This window comes from Macrobrachium nipponense, chromosome 41 (assembly GCF_015104395.2).
Source record: "Macrobrachium nipponense isolate FS-2020 chromosome 41, ASM1510439v2, whole genome shotgun sequence".
NCBI lineage: Eukaryota > Metazoa > Arthropoda > Malacostraca > Decapoda > Palaemonidae > Macrobrachium > Macrobrachium nipponense.
In genome coordinates, this window is record NC_061102.1 from 52734877 (window position 1) to 52758284 (window position 23408).

Consider the following 23408-nt stretch of genomic DNA (forward strand, 5'->3'; position numbering starts at 1 on the left):
TGGTCGATCTCCAATCCTTATTTTGTTTTCTTGAAGGAAAGAATTTAGGATGGAGATCGTTGTTCAGAATCCTACAAATATACTACGTATATTAACCTCGCGACATGATTCTACTAAGCAGTTGAATTGTCCGCCGAGGGGTAGGCGCATATCCTAGTGAAACTACGGATTGCGACTTATAAGAGAAGTATTCTAATTGAACTGCAACTCGGGGTTGCCTGCAACCTCCCAGGAGTTTTCAGTTTCAATTTTATATACTTATGGTTTTGTCACGACAACACCATTTCAACTGTTATATTTACCGAAATTCGTTTCGCCTAAATATAATTGCTCGAGCATATCTTTTATGCTCGGTAGTTCTAGCCGAACGCATTCCTTCGTGGAATAATGGATTACCTGGCAAAACTCAGGATGACGAGTCAGCGAGAGCTCAGGCTCAACTACTGCGTATTGAACTGCCTGATAGCAGCTCAGTATCAGCTGGGCCTCCGATATGCACGGTCATGTATGTCTCTCTCTGCCCTGCTTTGATTGACTACCGAACCGTATCTCTGCCCAACAATCATGGACTTAGGTCTCTGATTAACGGGGATTCTCGCAATAATGAAGGACCCATCTACTGCTGTGACGCTAGATTCCATCGCCTTCGACATTGCGAGAATTTTCAACAGAGATATCTCTTGGACTCTTTCATCTTTCTGTTTACCGCACGGTAACAGAAGTCTGTACAAGTCTCCCGCTGCATCGCCACTGCGATAATGCGAATGATTTTGCAGACATCTGAGTTTGTCTTCAAAATATCTCGTATTCGTAGGTATACAATTGTTCATTGTTCAACCCGAATTACGAGATGTGTCAGAAGACATTGCCAACTCTCCGACCTGACAGCTCTACTTCCAAATGTTCAGCCCATGAGAAGCAGTTCTTCAGGCGGCTTTCCCCTGTGTTTTCATTACTGAAGAACGCCCCGCTTTCATTGCAACTACGACTTTCTCACCGGACAGCAATGAAATAGCGGTTAGCGTTTTCAGTCATTTGTAAGCACAGGTTATGAATCTTGAGAATCCTTCTCTCGATTCGTCTGTGAAGACGTAGGTTGCATTCAATATCTACCTTCGTCTTCAACGGTACATAGTGTTGTTTCTCCTTAGCTGAGATTCAACAACCATGAGATGTTTTACCTTCAGGGACCTCGGTCTCTAGAAGGCAATTGACTTTCGCCTGTTGGGCACATACCTTAAGAGAATCATCACCTCGCTGTCCGGCATTGGTGACAAACAAATACATTATTTGTTTTGGTCTCCTCGGCATAACCCTTTAAAGGCGAAGGTCACGTGACTTACTCGGATGCTTTGACAACTTGCCTCCTACCGAACGCAGTCAGTCGGCAGCTGTCAGAACGGCCGAGTCAGTTACGAACTACGCTGTTGACTTAGTTCGGTTGTTACAGAGCAATCATTACTTCGTTTAATAGCTTGTCACAGTACCCATACCATTGACACCCACCATGGAGTGTCGGTGTCCTATCCACTACCGAGAACTTCGCTGCATGGGGATAGGAGGATGCGAGAGACTTCGTTGCTAACGGACAGACCGGTATGGGTACTGGACATCACCGAAGTAGAGAAGAGGGATAGGTCATGCGACTATTTCCTTCTTTTCCTCTGAGGAACTGCATGACTTCTCCTGCGAAGTCAAGCATCCAGGGGATGGGGATCCGTGACGCTCAGATTTCGTACCGAACTTCGTAGCGAAGACTCAGAACCCTTCGGTCCCTGACGATTGGTTCGAGTCGTTCACAATCCCCTCCCTAATGGACTTCACCGCCTTCGATGCGAAGGAGATGCTGCCTTGTCCGCAAGAACTTCTCCTTGGCGCAGGTACTGAAGGCAGGGGTCTGGTCCAACCAGACCACATGCCCTTTTCCTTCTACCTTAGGGATATTGCCCACAGGTCCTTGGATCTTTTTCCTTGGGACCCGTGGTGGCTGCTCAACACGTTGTGTAGCGAACCCAGACCCTCGCAGGCTGAACAGCATCGAGTCCTGGTGTGACCGTAAGAATGGATGGTGAATGAGAGTGTGACTGGCTCCTCTTCCCATCTTTTCTTCCCCTCTACCTGTGGTTAGAGGGGACACGGTCGTCACCCTGCTGGATAAGGACAAGATGCAGGTGAGCTACTTAACAGAGCCCCATCCTATCCCTTTCACTAGGGATAGGAGCGTATATCCACCACTTCCTCCAACAAGGGGGAGGAAGTGGATGCCAGCTTGAGACAACCCATACTTTATGTTGCCTCTTGCAAACAGGAACAAGTTCTTGCTTGCTGGTACGAAGAGATACGCTTGCCTCTCTCTTAGTACTCGGCCCAGAGGTCTGACCATTGATCCTGCGGTGCACACCCCGATCAATCGGACAGAGGCTTGGATCCCTCCCTCGCTCTTACGACCAGGGAGGCATTCCAGGGATGGACGAACACCAGTCTGTTCATCAAAAGACTCAGATTCCTCCCACCAAGAAGTGAGTCTTCCTATTGTTAAAGGACCGAGGGTTTGTATTACGTATCGGAACAAATGACAATTTGTCGAAAATTGCATTTTTCCTAACTATACAAACCTGAGGTCCTTTACATATAGTCCCTCCTCATGCCACCCCTCACTCTGCGTATTTTGCATGGGCCAAAAGCAAAAGTGATTTGTTTACCTCCCAGTCGCGCGGCGCGCGACGATCGGACAAGCAGTTAACTACCGTTCTCCCCTTGTTCGAAGCTTACGACCGTTCCAGCTGCCGCTAGCTACTTCCTATTGTTAAAGGACCTCAGGTTTGTATAGTTAGGAAAAATGCAATTTTCGACAAATTGTCATTTTTTCTATATATACTACTACTATACTCTGTTTTTTTCCATCTGACCATCTGCCTGTGGTGTTTTTGCATGGCAACACTGCGTCCCGGGCTTTAGATAGTTACGCCATTTGTAAGTTTTAAGTAAATAAAAGGATATCTGGGTGTACATTTGCAACAGAAAAGTGCTTTAATAGGTATTTCTACAGAAGCAATCCGCAGTGGCTTAGACTATGCAATTGACTGATTCCTATGTTATTTTAGTTACTGTACAGATTTACAAAGTAATTCCATTCGGCCGGCTGTAACTAAGCAGTAATTGACCCTTGAAAGTGACATAATAGCCGCACCAAACTCAAAGGTAATATTAAAGTTTAGTTCCAAACCAAACGAAAAAAAAAATATTCCTTACAACCCTTGTAAAGCAACTAAAATAACATAGAAAATGTCAATTGCCATAGTCTAAGTCACCGAAGAATGGTCCTATAGGAAGGTACCAAGTATTCGTTACGGTGAAGGAAATGTAAACACAGCCGCCATGTTTAAATTCCCCAACCACCACGGAGCCATATGTTCACAGGGGGGGGGGGGGGGGGGGGTGGGTAACGCACAGGAGGTGGGCGGGGTAATAGGTGGAAGGTACGAGTTGTCTTAGCAGCACCCCACTGAATAGTAACATACCTTGACGCAACTTTCGGCGAAAGCCTAACACTCACTTTCCTAAAAAATAATAATTAAGAATAATGTGTTTGGACCTTACCCTTAAAGGGGTGGAGGGTACAAAGCAGCAGCTGCTTTAAGATGCGTGGAGGCAGGTCTTGGGTTCCTCAAAATGCAGCTTGAAATAAGCAACAGCCAAGTACCCGACGAAGTTATACATTCTCCTCCCGTATCTTGGAGTCGACTGCCGGAGTTCCCCTCCACCTCCTCTCGATAGTATTAGTATGGGCACCGGTTTCTGGGTCCACAAAGTTCATCGAGTGGTTGACTGTCAAGTGGACATAACCGTCATCTCGCAGGTCAGTCATAAGCCCTCCAACAGTCAGAAATAACTAGTGGTACCCGGCACAATGTATTCTTTGATAACTGCAAGCAGAGTCCCACTCGTCCTGTCGGGTACGGGAACAACGAAAAACTCCCAGGGTCTGCCTGCAGATACCACCGAATACCCACTGGCCTTCGATGAGGCGACCTACGTTGTATTTTCTTCTCCCAAACTTCGCCTCCTTTAGGGCTTTTCAACAATTGTGCCGGGCACACCTATTTGCTTCTTCTGTTGGAAGCACCAATTAACTATGACCTGAAATAAAAGTCAGTGTTAGGGGAGGTAATTAAGTAGGGTAAATTTCATAATAATACAAGGCAGGTTGTGTATGAGAGAGAGGGAGGGGGGGGGGGGGAGAGAGCGGGGGAGAAGGAGGGGGTAGGAATGGAAAATGGTGAGGGGATAAGCAAATACTTACTTCCCGGGAGAAGCTGGCCCAATCATTAATTGTTGAGTCCGACAGTCCAAGTTCTGTTCTCAGCAACCTTGTAAGAAAAAAAATCACTCACATACAGGTATGCGAAGAACAGAACTGTCTCAACATCAAGGTGGGACCCAGAGAACCAAGTGCCCTTAAACAAGGAAAAGTAGTAAGAACAGCGTTTCTTCGGTTTCTTACTATGCGGTCGATAAGACCGGTCACACCTAAAGGTAAACGTGGAGGGAAAAATACCAATTATAAACATGAAAATATGGAGTAGGTCATAAATGGTATAGGTGTAATATAATATTGCCATTAATCTAGGGCCGGGTCATATTACGGTTACATGTAGAATCCAACAAACTATTCGTAAGGTATTTACCTAAAGCCCTTCTTTTGCAGATCTAGGCGGCACTCATTCCCACAATGGGGGCAAAAGACCTGCTTCCTCAGGAGGTCGTGGTCCTGGCATAAACAGACCAGCCGTTCATAATTACCTGAGTAATAGGCAGAAAAATCTTTGTAACTGAATGGGGGGCGGGAAAAGACCTGCTTCTCAGGAGGCCGTGGTCCTGGCAAAAACCGATTAGTCGATCATAATTACCTGAGTAAAAGGCAGAGAAATCTTTGTAACTCATGTAACAATTGTTACATGAAGTTGGCAAAGAGTTCCTGGTGAGGGGCTGGGGCGAGCGTGAAGTTGATGCAGCAGTGGATGTCATGGCAGCAGATTCAACAGTGTTGGAGTTCTACAGTTAGGAGGTGGCAGGAGGCCAGACCGTAGAAAACAGGGTAGGAGAGGTGGGGTGGAGTAGTAAAAATGCTTTGATGCAATGTTAAGGGTAATAAAAGTAAATGGGTAGTTAAGGAACTAAATGTAAATGTGGGATGGGTTCAAAATATGAATTAATACAAATAATATGTAATGGGCCCAGGAGGGGGTGGGATTTGGGGGGGAAGTCCTGGGTGGTAAATGTGTAATAGGGCCTATTAGTTGTTTTAAGTAAATACAAAATACCAAAATTAAACATAGGTTAGTATATAACAAAACTAATTAAACTTGTAGGGGATGTTGCCTGACCAGGGGTGGGGTTGGACCTGCTGTAACCCCCCTTAAAGAATCAAACCAACCTAACATAACCTAACCTAGCAGGGGATGTAACCTTACCTAGTAGGGAACTTAACATAGTAGGCAATGTTGCCTGACCAGGGGGGCTTTGCCCCCCCTTAAAGGCCTAACCTAACCTAGTAAGGAATGTAACCTAACCTAACCTAACCTAGTAGGGAATATTGCCTGACCAGGGGGCTTCGCCCCCCGTACCCCCCACCCCCTTGAAAGGCCTAACCTAACCTAGTAAGGAATGTAACCTAACCAACCTAACTAACCTAAACCTAGTAGGGAACATTGCTGAACCAGGGGGGCTTCGCCCCCCCGTACCCCCCTTAAAGGCCTAACCTAACCTAGTAAGGAACTTAACCTAACCTAACCTAGTAGGGAAATACTAGGCCTAACCTAACCTAACCTAACCTAGTAAGGAATGTAACCTAACCAACCTAGCCTAACCTAACCTAACCTAGTATGGAACATTGCCTGACCCAGGGGGCTTCGCCCCCCGTACCCCCCTTAAAGGCCTAACTAACCTAGTAAGGAACGTACCTAACCTAACCTAGTAGGGAAACCAAATACTAAGCCTAACCTAACCTAGTAGGGAAATACTAAGCCTAACCTAAACCTAGTAAGGATGTAACCTAACCATCTAACCTAACCTAACCTGTAGGGAAATATTGCCTGACCAGGACGAAGCCCCCCTGTAACCCCCCCTAAAGGCCTAACCTAACCTAGTAAGGATGTAACCTAACCAACCTAACCAACCCCCCCTAGCCAGGGAAATATAAGCTACCTAACCTAGTAAGGAATGACCTAAACCAACCTAACCTAACCTAACTAGTAGGAATATGCCGACCAGGGGGGCGAGCCCCCCGTACCCCCCCTAAAGGCCTAACCTAACCTAGTAAGGAACGGTAACCTAACCTAGTAGAATAAACCTAGTAGGGAAATATTGCCTGAACCGGGGTAACCTAACCTAACCTAGTAGGGAATGTAAAACCTAACCTAGAGTAGACCATTTTGCTGACCCCCAAAGGCCCCCTTTTGCCCCCTCCGACCCCCCTAAGCCTAACCTAACCTAGTAAGGAAGTAACCTAAACCAACCTAACCTAACCAGTAGGAAATAACCTAAGCCTAACCTAACCTAGTAAAAGGAAATGTAACCTAACCAACCTTAACTACCTTAACCTAGTTAGGGAAATATTGCCAGGGGGGACCAGGGGGCCGAAGCCCCCCCCGTTTAACCCCCCCTTTAAACCCCCCTTAAAAGGCCTAACCTAAACCTCTAGTAAGGAACGTAACCTAACCTAGTAGGGAACTTAACCAACCTGTAGGGAACTTAACCTAGTAGGGAAATATTGCCTGACCGGGTAACCTACCTACCTAGTAGGAATGTAACCTAACCTAACCTAGTAGGGAATATTGCCTGACCAGGGGGGCTTTGCCCCCTCGTACCCCCCTTAAAGGCCTAACCTAACCTAGTAAGGAATGTAACCTAACCAACCTAACCTAACCTAGTAGGGAATATTGCCTGACCATGGGGGCTTCGCCCCCCGTACCCCCCCCTTAACGGCCTAAACCTAACCTAGTTAAGGAATGTAACCTAACCAACCTCCTAACCTAGTAGGTAACCAAGTAGGGAAGGCAACCTAAAACAACCCCCCCCCCCACCCCCCCCCCCCCCCCCCCGGTATCCACCCTTGAAGAACTAACCAACCTAGCCTAACCAGGTAACCCCCTTCAAGGAAGTAAAACTAGTAGATAAACCAACATATAACAAACTAAACCTAGTAGGGTATGTTGCCTAACCGGGGGAGGGGATTCGGCCCCCAGTAGGTAAAATGACATATAAACCTAACTTTGATGGGTGTGGAAGTGTTGTAAAATGTTAAAAGTAACCATACATAACTGCATAATAGTAAGGAAACTGGAAGGGAGGTGTAAATTGTAATGTCTGTAAAACTGTATAATGGAATATATTTAAATGTAGGTTTTATAATAATAATGGCAAACTATATATTTAAATGTAGGTTTTATAATAATAATGGCAAACTTTAATGTAGGTATTGGTATCGGTGAGAAATGCGTTGTAAATGGTGTAACGTAAAGAGCCAGTCGTGAATACTGGAAAGGGGAGGGATTGACTTGTGTATAAATTGATATAGGGAGTGTGTATGTAATATGCAACGCAATGTGCAATTTCACGTAACAGGTAGGTAGGTAGGTATCGAAACGTCCTAAAACTGAGTTCTATATCAACACGTAGGCATTTTTTAGGTGTCTGTCCTCAATTATAACATAATATTTCAAGTTATATATGGTGAAATGATTAGGTGGGGATATTTCAAAACAGTTATTATACAAATACTATGGAAAAAGGAAAAGGAATAAACACTAGAATTCACATAACATGTTTAATAAACAAATTAGGTAAATGCTTTTATGTAACTCAACGTATGGTTACCAGCCAGGGTTCCCAGATGACACCACTACCAACCAGCCAAAGTCTACCATGAAACCAGCCAAAATCCCGCCAAATGGAAATCCAAACCAACCCAAATAACCGGCAAATATATGTGCGTTATATTTATCTTTATAAATGCATATTTTTTATCATATATATGCTTGTATAGCGGCATCATAGTTTTAGTTAGATAATATAAACTAATATAAGAATACCAGGAAAAAAAAAAAACGAGGAATGAATTGAAATTTTGAAATGAGGCTCGTTCTCTGAGAATCTGGTGGCCTGTTTTGTGGTCGTCTGGTGTGTGTGTGATTTTTATTTTAATTCCATCTACATATTTTGCTTAAATGTTACCAAGTTTTTACTGAAAACCTATTCAAATTCCCCAGATTTTCCTGAAAACCTTCAAAAATTCCCAATCTGGGGAGAGAGTCCTCAAACGTGGGATCAGTGTTTAGCTCAAATAGAAAGTGTTTGAAAACCAGCCAAAATACCACTAACCAGCCAAAGTGAATTTTTACCCACCAAATTAGGAAAAAAAGCCAAATTTGGTGAGAAACTGCCAAATCTGGGAACCCTGTTACCACCCAATCCTTCACTCAGTCCGGTAGCAATGTAGGGGTCATACTGTAACGTGTTTGGCTAAATACATGTATCCCTCCCGTAAACCCCCATTTGTTTCCTCACTAAGAAGTCTGAGTTCAGGCCAAAAGCTCCCTTACACTTAGCGCATGCGTAGTAGGATTCAGTGTTGTGGTGGTAGTAGTAGTAGTAGACGAATATGGATGTGGAACGGCTCCACTATCGCTAGTTTTGTTCTCTCTTATTTCCGCCTGTATTTCGTGTTTTTAAAAGTGATAAATGTGGGAAATACCACAATAACACGGCAAAAACTCCCCCCAAGTGGTTTCTCCCCACCCAAAACCCCGGTTCCCAATGGGGGTCCCCCTTACCGTAGGATAGAGTTCGGGTTTTGTCCCCACCCAAAACCCCGGTTCCCAATGGGGATCCCCTTTACCGTAGGATAGAGTTTAAAGGTAAATTAGAGTCGTCCGAATAAATATTACTACAAATTCTTGTTCAGGAGGCAAAACTGCATAGAAAAACCGCAACTGCCATACTCTGGGCCGCCGCGGATAGGTACACTAGATCTACCCTTTAATAATTTACTCTATGCGAATTACACTGTTAATATTCGAAATAGGATATTATAATTGTTGAATGTAAGCTGAATGTAACTATCTAAAGCCCGGGATGCAGTGTTACCGTACAAAAACACCACAGGCTGATGGACATGAAAAAAAAACAGAGTATAGGTAGTGCCACTGCTTTGAAGTTTTTGTTTTAGGTATATACTACTTAGTGCCATTGCTTTGAGGTTTTTCTCCTGTTACGCCTTTCAAACCTGCCTACTCTCAATTAACTTTCCAGTGCTGAGTGACCTCAAAGGTCCCAGTGCTTGACCTGTTGCCTAAACTCCAGGTAGATCTAGGTAGTAATAACGCTGTGTTGAGTGTTTCTTTGGAAATAACAGTTTCCTATAGTATTTTGGTTGCTTAATAAGAATTTGCTGTTTTTTTGGGAGGGTCGCCTGTAATTAACCCACAGGGGCTGGTACTAAACACGGCGAAATACTTTTGACTCCCCAATCACTAGTGGCTGTCGTATTTGTGGGACCGTTCCTTGCAGTCAGTGCGGAGTTATTGCCTACAATTACCGTATTCCATTCCGTTCCTTAATATTACGGTAGGTCATCCAAGTTTTATCGGTTTGTATGTTATTTCCAAGTAATAACTCTGCACAGACTCTTAAGAAACGGTTCTGCGAATATGAAAGTCAGTAGGGAGCCATATGTTCAAGAAAGGATTGGCTAAGGAAAGCTATTAGGCTATAAAAGGAACCAAACTAACCTAACATAGGTAACCCTAACCTAGTTGGCTGTGCTACTTAGCTGTGGGGTCTGCCCCTGGGACCCCCAGATGAAGGAAACTCTGCTTTTTACCAAATGTCCCCCTGTAAAACTGCTCATGTGCGATAGCATTCCAGGACGGCCAGCACACATTTCTAAGTTTAATTACAGGTTAATTAGAGTCTATAGACAAAAAATAACTAAATTCTTAGTAAGCAACCAAAGTGCTATAGTAAAAGTCAATTTCCAAGGAAATGCCCGACGCAGAGTAATTACCCAGATCTACCTGTACTTCAACTATAGTACTGTGTATTTTCTGGCCTAGGCTATTTTCAGTTGTTTTGAATTGAGCCAAGCTTATTTTTAACAAGGAAGACCTCCCTTAGGCTCATTGAGTAAGAGATGTTATGGTAGGTCTAGGGTACTATTCCGCGGTGGCCTAGACTATGGCAGTTGTGGTTTTTCTATGCAGTTTTACCTCCTGAACAAATATTTTAAGTAATATTTATTCGGACGACTGTAATTTACCTTTGAACTCTATCCTACGGCAAAGGTGACCCCCATTGGGAACCGGGGTTTTAGGTGGGGACAAAACACTAGGGAGAATTATGCTGTTCAACTCTATCCTACGGTAAGGGGGACCCCAGTGGGAACCGGGGTTTTGGGTGGGGAGAAACCACTTGGGGGAAGGATTTGCTGTGTTATTGTGGTATTTCCCATTATTTATGACATTTAAAAAACGAAATACAATTGAAAATAAGAGATAACAAAAACACTGATAGTGGAGCCGTTTCACATCCAAATCCCATCTACTACTACTACTACTACAACACCGAACCCTACTACGCATGTGCCAATTCTACTGCGCCTGCGCTAGTTGTAAGGGAGCTTTTGTTCTAAACGTAGACTTCTTTGTGAGGAAAAAAATGGGGGTGTACAGTGGTCCCTCCGTATTCGCGGGGATGCCTACCAGACCCCCCCGCGAATAGTTAGAATCCGCGAATGTTTGGAACCCCTATAAAAAGGCTAAAAACAGCCTATTTTGTTAGTTAAAACTTAAGAAAAACCACTAAAAATGTTCATACTTGGTTTTTTTAATAGTTTTATCACAAAAAGTGCATTTTATGATGAAATTGATAACAAAAACCAGGAATTTGTGGATATTTCTCATAGAGAAATACCGCGAATGCGCGAATTTTCCGCGAATAATGCAGGGAAACGTTCCCGAGAGAAATCCGCGAATGTGTGAGTCCGAGAATACGGGGGGTCCACTGTACAGGAGGGGTACATGTATTTAGCCAATCATGTTGCAGTGTGACCCCTACATTGCTATAGGACCGAGTGAAGAATTGGGGGGGTATTCATACATTGAGTTACATAAATTTATTTGCCTAATTTGGTTTTTATTCATGCTATATGAATTCTAGTGTTTATTCCTGTTTCCTTTATCATAGTATTTGTATAATATTTGTTTTTCCATTCTTACCTAATAATTTGGCCATATATACCTTGAAATATTAAGTTAAATTGAGGACAGACACCTGAAAATGCCTACGTGGTGGGACTAGAAGTTGGTTTAAGGACGATTTGATACCTACCTTCCTGTCGGTTACGTGAAATTGCAAGTTGCTTGGGATATTTCATACATGATTTATACACAACTCACTCCCTTCCCTTTCCAGTATTCACGTCTGACTGTTTGCATTTCATCATTAAGAATACATTTCATACCCATAACAATTTCTTTGTTAAAATTTGACCTTATTGGAACATCTACTTATATATATTCCATTATATCCTTTTACAGACATTTCAATTTACACCTTTATCTCCTTCTCTTTCCATTATCCACCTCTGTCTATTTACGCTCATAATTTTACAACATGTTCTACTAGGTTAGGTTAGGTTAGGTTGGGTTGGTTAGGTTAGTATGGTAACTGTAATGTATTGAGAAACACTACTCTCTCATTCTACTATGTTGAACCTTCTGGGAGTTGTTGTAGAAATCTCCCGCCATCCACAAACTGGGAAGCCAGCATAAGCATGGGTCTCCTTACTTGTAATTGATATACCATAATAAAGTACGTGAATGACCACCCTGTCTTCTTAGGACCTAAGTACTAAAGGACAAGAATGCAACAGTGGCGACGAGGAAGAACCCAGTGTACGAAGAGGTATGTCACATTGAAGGAGAGTTAGTGTACCAACGACAGCCGGCCGTATCTAGCCTAGCATACCAGTTTAGGCCTGGCCAACGTCCAGACTCCAGTATTCGAGTAGCCTGAATTCAGCTGTATTTGTGGGGGACTACCGAAGTTCCATACCCTGTCAGGAAGGATGGCAGCAGCAAGGAGACCGACAATTCCCGAGTTTAACCCAGATAAGTTGGAATTATCTTGTTGGCTGGATCTATTTTCCATGAATTGTGAAGTAAATGAAGTAACAGAGGCGACAGCAAAAAGGGCTTTGTTGCTTTCTTCAGTTGGAGTAGAGACATTTTCCACGATCTGTAAGTTAACAGCACCGAAATTGCCGTCTGCAGTTCCATTTGATGACCTAGTAAATCAACTAAAGTCGCATTTTATAACAAAACCAAGTTATCATAGAGCATTGTGTGATTTCCTACAGAGGAAGAAGAAAAGTAGTGAGTCCGTGAAGGAATATTATGCAGAACTAAAACTTGTTAGCTCAACAGTGTGAATTTGATAGTGATTTTGACCGAAGGTTGAAGGAACAATTATTGGTTGGTATTGATAATGAAGTATATTTTAAGGTTTTATTAGCTGATCCTTTTGAGTTTAAATCAATCTCCTCTCGTGAATTACTTGCCAAGGTTACCAATTTAGAAACTGCTTATGTTACTGAATGTAGTCCTACTTCAAGTTCTTTTATAGATAATAGGCCTGCAGGTACTGTTAACAAGGTTAGGCATAAGGTAATTAGGCCTAGGCCTAATTCTAGTGCAGACTCTAAAGGGAGAGGTAAAAGTGATTATTGTAAAGTTCAAAGTAAAAGCATTCATTGTGGGCGCGATAACCATTTAGCTAATAATTGTAGATTTAAGAATGCTAAATGTTATTCCTGTGGCAAGGAAGGCCATGTTAGTACAGTGTGTCCCAATAAAAAGGCTAGAAATAAATCTAGGAATGTTAATACAGTGCATGATGTAGAGGAGTCTACTAGTAAGGATATTCCTGTTAATGAAAGTTTCATGATTCTTATGATTTATTGAAACTTTTTGATGTTAATGTGAATTCTATTGATTTTGTCGATGATTATGAGGAACCATATAGAGAAATTTTAAGGTTAAATGGTTTCCCCTAGAGTTTGAATTAGACACTGGCAGTGGTGCATCCACTATTTCACGGCATGATGCTAATAAATTGAATTTAACCCCATTACCAACAAGGAAACGCTTAGCAAATTATGATAAAGCTGAAATGCAAGTGTACGGTGAAATAAATTGTGATGTTTCTTTTAAAGGCCAAATGGTCCAGGGACAAAAGTTTTTTGTTGTAGATAATGATTTAAATTTAGCAGGCAGGTCTTTGATGAAGAAATTGAAATACCAGTGGGTACAAATTGATAATGTGTGTGATGATAAATTTAAAGGTCCTCTTATTACCCCAAGTAGTGCATCTAGGCCTAAGCTTGATTGTGTAAAAATGTTCAATGAGTATCAGGTGGTGGGAAGGATCACCCATTACAAATTATGAATGTCAATTAATGTTAAAAGAAAATGCTGTGCCTAAGTATTTTAAAGCTAGATCTGTTCCTTATCATTATAAATGTAAAATTGAGAATAGTTTGAAAGAACTAGAAAGTAAAAATATAGTGAGCAAGGTCGAGCATGCTGGAGATTGGGCCAGTCCTATTGTTCCTGTAATGAAGCCTAATGGTGAAATAAGGATTTGTGTAGATTGTAAGTATCTCAATACCCAAACCAGTGTTAATACCTTCCATTACGAGATTGGATGATATTTTGGCAAATGTAGGTTCTTGTCAGTATATTTCGAAATTGGATTTGAAAAATGCATATTTACAGGTATCTGTGAGTGAAAATTCTCAACAATATTTGATTATGAATACTCATTTGGGATTATATAAGTTTCATAGATTGCCTTTTGGGTTGTCGTCAGCACCAGGTATATTTCAGAGGTTTATCTCTGAATTATTGGCAAATATTGAGGGTGTTCATGTATTTTTAGATGACATATTGATTGTCGGAGCTACCAAGGAGGAACATGACAAGAGTTTATGTAAGGTTTTATCAATTTTGCAACAGAGAAATGTTAAATTGAATAAAGATAAATGTATTATTGGTTCTAGGGAAGTACCTTATTTAGGATACATTTTAAGTTGTGATGGAATTAAACCTGACCCAAAGAAAATAGAGGCAATTTTGGAAGCTCCAACCCCTCACTCTGTTCAGTCTTTAAAATCATTTTTGGGGCTATGTACTTATTACAATAGGTTTGTACCTCAGTTCAGCTCTATTTTATGTCCTTTATATAATTTAACCCAAAAGAATGTGGAGTTTCATTGGGCAGCAGTTCATGAAGAAGCTTTTCAGAGTATTAAGGAAGCTTTGGGAAGAGCTGATATTTTGGATAATTTTAACCCCAATGCTACCATGATTTTAGAAGTTGATGCTAGCCCTGAAGGAGTGGGAGCTGTTCTTAAGCAAGAATATAAGGATAGAATTTCTACTATTTCTTTCAAAAGTAGAAAATTATCTAATGCTGAGTGTAATTATTCTCAAATTGATAGAGAGGCTCTATCCATTATTTTTGGAGTCAAGAAGTTTTCTGATTATCTTTTGGGTAGGAAGTTCGTTATCAGGACGGACCATAAACCCTTGACTCATCTATTTAACCCTAGTAAGTCTATTCCACAATTATCTAATGCTCGTATTCAAAGGTGGGCTTTATTTCTATCAGGTTTTGATTTTAAAATTGAACACATTAAGGGAGTGCATAATACAGTGGCAGATGCTCTTAGTAGGCTACCATTGTGTAGAGATGATGCTGATTTTCATGTACCAGGAGAATATGTAAATTTGATTAATATTTTGGATAAGAATTCTTTTGATGTTACAATGGTAAAAGAATGTATAGAAAGAGACACTGTTTTATGCAGAGTACGAGATTATGTAAGGAAGGGGTTCCCCAAGGAAAAGGTGATGGAAATTAGTATGTTACCTTTCTATAAATTGAGAAATGATCTTTCTTTGCATGACAATGTATTACTCTATAGGAATCGTATTTTGGTTCCTGAGATGTTGAGAAAGCGTGTTATGGAAATGCTTCACGAGGGCCACCAGGGTATTGTTGCCATGAAAGCTGAAGCAAGGTCTTTTGTATATTGGCCCAACATGGACCAAGATTTAGAACAAATAACTTCCAACTGTGCATTATGCATAACAAATCTCAAACATAAGGGCATTTCACCTTTATCTTGGCCGTCAGTAGATAGACCTTGGTCCCGCTTGCATGTAGATTATTGTGGACCCATTGACAACATGCAATATTTGATTATTATTGATTCCTTTTCTAAATTTATTGATGTCTATGCTTGCAAGAATATAACTTCAGAGGGTACCATACAATGTTTAAGGTCATGTTTTGCTAATTATGGTATTCCTGACACAATTGTATCTGATAATGCAACTTGTTTTATGTCTAGGGAGACTCAGAATTTCTTTCAGAAAAATGGTGTTAGACATTGTTCAGGAGCACCATATAATCCAAGTACAAACGGGCTTGCAGAACGGGCTGTCCGAATATTCAAAACTAATTTCAAAAAGTTTGATTGTAATTTGCCTGTAAAAACCAGAATGGCCAAATTTTTGTATACCTATAGACGTACAGTACAGTCTTCTACTGGCTGCTCCCAGCTGAATTATTGTTTGGAAGGAAATTTAAGGGTCATTAGATGTTATAATGCCTAAACAAAGAGATGAGTGTTATGTTCATGAGTCTAAATTCAGAGTTGGCGATGCAGTATATGCCAAGAATTTTGGTAAAGGACCAGAATGGGTGGAAGCTAAGATTATCAAAGTTCTTGGTGAAAGAAATTATTTGGTTTCTGTAGAGGTTAATGGTATTTTGACTTGGAAGCGTCACCTTTCACAGTTATTTGAGAGAAAAATGTATAATACTAGAGTAACTGATGAACCGTCACTATTAGAAGATACAATGATTCCTTATGTTCCTGTAGTTTCTTCTCCCCGTAATGTACAAGGATTAGAAGAAACAAATAACACTATTCAGAACTCGGGTATGATTTGTAATCCCAATGTAGAAGTAGTAGGATCAGAGAACAGTAATTGTGATACTGGTGCCATTGTAAGAAAATCTACCAGAGTAAGTAAGAAACCTAGGAGACTCATTGAACAAATTTAAATTTTTGTCTGTTAACCTAAGGGGGGAGGAGTGTAATGTATTGAGAAACACTACTCTCTCATTCTACTATGTTGAACCTTCTGGGAGTTGTTGTAGAAATCTCCCGCCATCCACAAACTGGGAAGCCAGCATAAGCATGGGTCTCCTTACTTGTAATTGATATACCATAATAAAGTACGTGAATGACCACCCTGTCTTCTTAGGACCTAAGTACTAAAGGACAAGAATGCAACAGTAACCTATATGTTGGTCCTCCTTCAAGTTTGTCGAGCCCCCCTGGTTAGGTAACACGTTCTACTAGGATAGGTTAGGTTAGGTTGGTTATATCTTAGTCTACCTTCAAGTTTGTCTTCCTTTACAGGGGGGGGCCGCTCCGCTCCCCTGGTCAGGTAATATGTTTTACTAGGTGAGGTTAGGTTAGGTTGGTTAGATTAGTATGGTAACCTATATGTTGGTGTTCCTTCAAGTTTGTCTTTCTTTAAGGGAGGGTACGGAGGGGGCTCCGCCCCCCCGGTCAGGTAACACGTTCTACTGGGATAGGTTAGGTTAGGTTGGTGAAGTTAGGTTGGTTATATCTTAGTCTACCTTCAAGATTGTCTTCCTTAAGGGGGGTATGGGGGTGGAGCCCCCCCAGTCAGGTAATATGTTCTACTAGGTTAGGTTAGGTTGGTTACGTTAGTAATGTAACCTATATTTTGGGGTTCAAAATAGGTGTCCCTTCCACAACATTTCATTGCAATATTATTTCCTTTAATAATAATGCACAATATCTTAGCTTTCATGGAAATAAAAGAAACTAAGTTTTACGATTTTACAGAGTTCACATTGTCTCTTCAACTGGCCTCTCTGATTTCTTGTACTGACTGTTCATTACAAGATCCTGTTCACGTATGTGTTACACAGTATTGCACGTTTTTTTTTTCCTTTTCTGAAAATACGGCGTTAGTTTCCACATAGTACGTGGGAAATCATTCCCCCCCTCAATTTCGACATGTACCCGGCCACAATTCTTCCGACCAATCAGAAGCCTTATCACCAATGCGCTGCTGATACCCAGATTCAACAGATTGCGTTTTAAAATCATTTAGCAAGAAGTATTCGCAGAGTTAACACCCCACTCTCCACACTCAAAGTGACCTTGTTTTCACCAGTAATAGTGTTAAAAATTCTGTTAAGATATACGGGCATCCTAATATAATTTTTGAAACCTATGTGTGTTCCTGATTCGTTTGGTATTTGGCCGAAAATCTGTTCAAGATTCAAGATTCAAGATGGGTAGACTTTCAAGAATCGAAGATGAGACGAGATTTGGCATACCTAAGTGCGTATCTGAATCGTACCATCTTCCCCTTTAAGGTAAAGTTCCCAAACTATATTTCCCTATTGTCAGAACAATCGTAGTTTAGTAATTTTCAGTTAGAAGTGTTAGATTTTGTTGGATACTTATCGTTATTTGCCATATCACCATCTAACGACCCAGCGTCACTTAGCCAACTCGTACCTGCAGTGGGAAAGCAATGTCTTTGGTTTGTGGGAACACAAAACTGATATACTACATGGATGCATTTAATGTAACCTATTTTAGGTTGCCAAGTCCATAATGGGCAGGAGGGGTTTGCCCCTGCTGGACCATGCCACCCAATAACCTAGGGGACAGTAAAATAATTATATTAGGTGCTGGGTCCTTACACTTAACCTACCCTACGGCACTGTAAATTAAACGAACTGGATATTGGTATAGCAGCTGTATCCTGATTGCGATTGTTATTGGTACGGTTGTGAACTGCGCGTGCGCAAACACTTATTTACCGCCTCAGGCATGCATATCAGTGACAGCAAGAAAATGGCAACCGAGCAATGTGAACCATGTAGTAATACATCAGTTTTCACTAAAAAATAGATGTTTTCAGCTTTCAACGGGCTGAAAAAGGCAACAGATGTCTACAAAGAGTCAAACTTCCAGAAATTGTATATCTGTAGGTCACGTACATTAGGTTAGGCTGGTTAAGTTAGTATGCTAACCTATGTTTTAATCTTCCTCTAAGTTTGTTTTTCTTTAAGGGGAGCTATGGGGATGCAGAGCCCCCCTGGTCAGTTAACACATTTTACTAGCTTAGGTTGGTTAGGTTAGTATGCTAACCTATATGACACATGCACAATTCACAGCCATACCAATATCAATCGTGATCACTATACGGCTGCTGTACCAATATCCTGTGCTTAAATTAAAATTAGATGGGTTTCCACTTGACCAGTCAAACCTAACCTAACCGAATGGTAAGTTCATACCTTGCCAGGGGACAAACCCCCTCACTAATTTAACTTGCTCACTAAGTCCTTATCTACCTAGTTCATGATGTCATGTTAAAAATGCCCATTAAACCTTTCCTTAATCAGAATCAGCTGTGTCCAAGTGTCATGGGGATGTTAGAATACATATTTGTGTTTCACTCTGTATTTTCCCCTTCAAAAAACCTGTTTTCCCACTGTGATCCCCAACAATTGTAGATTATAAGGGGTTCCAGTATTCTTAAACTACTAATTTGTCACAGAAACAAATATAGGAAACATTTGAAATGGAAAAAAATAAAATTTGTCAAAATAATCGAAGGGACAAAAGAGTCACATGCTGTATCCGCAACAAGTGAACCATGACCAAGAACTGAAGCTACTTATTTTCAAGCAATGTAATGAATTTTAGAACAACAGAACCAATGAGGTTTTAGTAGTGTCAGTGTACCGCTATTTCTAGAAGAAAATACCAAAAGACATTCCAAATAAATGCTTACCATCCTTACCCACAGTGCACTGAGATGAAAATAAATCCAGCCAGGAGCCTCACTCCTGTGAACATCGAAAGTTAACAAAACTTAACAAAGAACTTAGAAAAGTCCAAGGGGTTAAATTTGTTGTTCACTATCTCATTGATAGTAAATTTATGATAGATTTTAAGAATAATTTTCTTATGAGGCACATCAAGGACATTTAAGAACAAAGCACTACACAAATACTGAAACCTGGTAAAGTGAAGAAGTAAATCTTATTTTTGAGCTATGCATACCTAAAATATCTGAATGGATGGTTTTCAAGTTAATCTGACCACTCTTAAGTGAGGGTTGATGATGCTTATTACAAGATTTTTACAGTTTTCATGGTGTTTTGCTGTATCCTTTTGAATATCCTCAGCGTAAGGAACTGTTCACTTACATAGAGTATTGACATATCTGTCAATGAATGAATTCTAGTGTTACTCCAAAAACAATAAATTGCTGTTTGTCAGTTTTGTATGGTATCTTTAGGGTTTCTCTTCGCATTTGTTGGCATCTCTTGTCAAGTTGTGTGCTTGATTAATGCAGGGATTCAAAGTAGTAATTGGTTATTCTGTCATATTTGATAACCATCTTATTTTGAGAAGATCTAGCATTGAATGGAGATGTTATTATAGTGAAGAGATCCAGTTTTGGCATCAGAACTAATATGTTGTTAGTGTTGATGTGTTAGTTGTAGAAATGTATGAAACATGACTTTTTTTCGATGATATGCAAACACGTCATTGTACCTATCCAGATTTTATTATTTGTAGCTATTGAATGTGTCACCAAATTTTTTGTTTTATTGATTTATAAGTTTCATAAAAGAAAAAGACAATATACATTGATTACCATATGTAGAAATATATTTGTTTTGGACCCTTTATTATGGGAGGCTTGGCTGCCTTCTGCAACCTTGGGGATTTAAGTTATGTACCACATGTAATTAACCGTAAAGAAAACTTGTGGGCAGTGTACAGACTTGGTGCACACTTAGTATTGATGGTTTTGGCATGATGTAAGGGAGTGGAAGAAGCAACGTGGGTTTTTTGTATGAGCACACTGTATCTGACACTGTACTTTGTCAGTTACATTAAAAATTTGCAGAATAGGGTAGCCTTCATCAGTATCCTCTACAAATTGCTTGTCTTTCATGTGTGTCGTATTTCCCCTTTACAATATATTGAGTCTGATAGTGTAGTTGATGACAATTCTGTCACTAGCACCTCTGAGTAAGCAAGGTTATGCAAGTTGAAGGTGAGCTGGTTGTGATGATGTACGTACTACTAGGTTATGTCAAGTGGGGTGGAGGTCCATGATAGGACCCTGTGCTCAAGGTCAAGTTATTTTACTCTGACTTGTAGAATGTTATTTTAGGTCAGGTTGGTTGCGGGGAAGGTTCCAGGGAGCTAAAAGCCAAGGTAAGGACCTGCCACCCTAGGTTAGGTTAGGTTAAGGTGCTTCTGTGTTTGTCCCTATAGGGTTACAAACCATCACCTTTTATGCAAGAGTTATTATTCTTCACTGACAGCAAGGGAATTGGGATAAGTGGGAGAACATTATGCCCTTACCAAGCACATTTATTTTCTGCTACCTTCGAGTTAGTTGAATCATCTCCACAAGCCACTTAATCACCTTGGTGCCTTTTTATTTAGAAGGCAGTTCACGTTTTGCAACCACCATGTTGGGCTTTAGTTAGTGGGTGTCCTTACCATTGAAGATGCTTCAGCATCACTGACTATAACCCTCTTCATTAAACATGAGCTAAGGGCAAGGAGAGGAAGCACAAACCCTCTCCTTCCTCCTCTTCCTCTCCATCTTCCTCTTTGATGAGCTCTGATCAACCTGTTATCTCAACTTTGTCTTCCTATTGTTTGAAGGAGGAGAAGAAGTCTTAAGAAGGCTTTTCACAAAAAGCCATATAGGGCTTCTAGTGACCTCACTTCCCAGCCATAGGCAGGCGGTATCATTTGGCCACCCATAGGTGACTCATCTGCTTAGTAACTCATCCTAACCTGCACATTCTTGGATGTAAGGACTACTCTCAGCTCTTCTGACTGTTTTGTTAGAAATTTGCCAGGTTGATCCAGTGTACAGTATGTTAGAATGTCACGAGGCACTTATTTATAAACTTCAGAATCTTGGAGTGGGTGGATATGTTAGGATTACTTCAAGATTTCCTCACAGGTAGGTAACAGCAAGTTGCTGTGGATGGGACCTTTAATGAACCAAGACCTATTGTGTCTGGAGTTTCACAAAGCAGTGTTCTTGGTCCACAGTTTATTTTTAGTGTATACAAGTGTTATGGTGGTTGGCCTGGAAAACAAGGTTGTTCAGTATGCTGATAATGCAACACTTTTGGTAGTCAAGTCTCCACTTATGAGAAATGAAGCTGCTGTCAGCCTCAATCAGGACATGGACTGGATCAGGGAATGAGGAAGTCAGTGGGGTATGAGGCTGAATGCCATTAAAACAAAAAGACTACTGTTGATTAGCAGATCTCGTAGAGGTCTCCCATCCAATCCACCCCTGAAGGTGGATGGATTTTTGCTGAATGATTCTAAAGTTTTAACTATTCTAGTTGTAACTTTTGACTCCCATGTAACTTTTGAGAAACTTCCAATTAAAGTTTCAGCAAATGTGGCAATAAGTTGGGTATTGTTTGTAAGGCCTCATATATATTTATAATAATGGTAAAATCAATGCAACTTGTTTTAACACGTATGTGCCTCTTGTATTAGAATACTGTTCTCTGGTGTGGATGTCTGCTTCTGCCAGAAATTTATCTCTTTTTAGATAGATTGGTTTGTGGTGTTCTCTTGTTTGTCACTTCCTCGTTGGACGAGTCGGTTACATGCTCGACTACCAATCTGAGGGTCCGGGTTCAATTCCCCTCTTTGCCAACACAGAAGCAGAGAAATTTATTTCCCTTGACAGAAATTAATGTCTTGATGTTGTTCGGATCAAATGATGAGCTTTAGGTCCCATTGCTAAGTAACCAATTGGTTCCTAGCCACATAAAACTATCTAAACCTTCGGGCCAGCACTAGGAGAGCTGTTAAAACTAAGATAAGTATATACTTAACTTTTTCATAAGTTTTACCTTAATAGAGATCTTTCACATTCATAATGGATCCCTGATCCCCTTTATATGCCAAGAGCAACCAGATTTACTGAACAGCAGTACCAATATGCAGTAATTGTGCCTCACTGTTGACCTTATTTGTTCCAGAGGTCCTTTATTCCTCACACCGTTGGACTGAATCAGCCTCCCAGAGGATGTTGTGCAATCGGAAGTTTAGAAGTTCAAGCAAAGATCTAATTGCATTACTACCCAAAGACTACTCCTCTTGCATTTTAATACATTTTTATTTATTAATTTATTGAGTTTTTTCTCTTTAATAAGTAGGATCTCTTCTTTTTGTATTTCTCTATAGTACTTCCTCTTCCTTCTTCCTAATGAACACCATATTCTTTGGAAGCTTGAATTTCAAGTCAATGGCCACTTTGGGCTTGTTACATATGAATGGGTTTCACCTACTGAATAGTAATAATAATATAATAATAATACATAATAATATAATAATAAAGGCATGCAACAAATCTTTGCTTGGTACTGACTGGTGCAGTGACATTTTGTTTGCACACAATCTTGCTCATGGCTTGTCACTGACCTTGGGGTTGTGCATGAGAGTATTCGTACCTTCTAGTTTGGTCATTACCAAACACAGTGCATCATCAAGTTATGGCTATTCAATTGTATGGGCCTTTTTTAGTGCAGATAATGGCGTTTTACAGTGCCTGCCATAAGCGTCACTGACGGTGCTATTGGCAAGAATAGGCATCAAGTTAATGGCACTTATAGCCCTGTACAGTACTGTGACTGCAGTTAAAGTGCCGTTAACCGCGAAAATCTGATTTATGGTGGAAACTGAACCCCCTCTGTAAGTTGAGGCTGTATTGCATATAGACTCATACAGGCGAGTGAAATCGTGTTTGGAACCTCTTTCTAGGTATACAGGTCGTCCATGGCTAGTACAGCCAATGTTGCCCTGCACGTGGTTTGTATATGGTCTTGAACCATACATATATAAGCAAAGAGTGTGCGGTAACCTGTTTGCCTGTTGTGGGTGCCATCTCTGCACTACGTGCTTGCTCCCCAACTCTTCCCATGTTTTCTCAGACTAGAGGAATGCTAAACCCTCACCCACTGTGTAAATGCAGTGGCTCTTCACCTGTGCCTTTCTGGAAATATACCTGGTTAAGTTGGCACTACTCTTGTTTGGTGTGTATGCAGTCGTCACACTATGCACATACAGACGTGGGGCCTCTTATAGTGCTTGCTAGTGCTAGGATGATCTGTTTGTAAGTGATCATGTCACTCCCAGTCTACTAGTGGTTTTG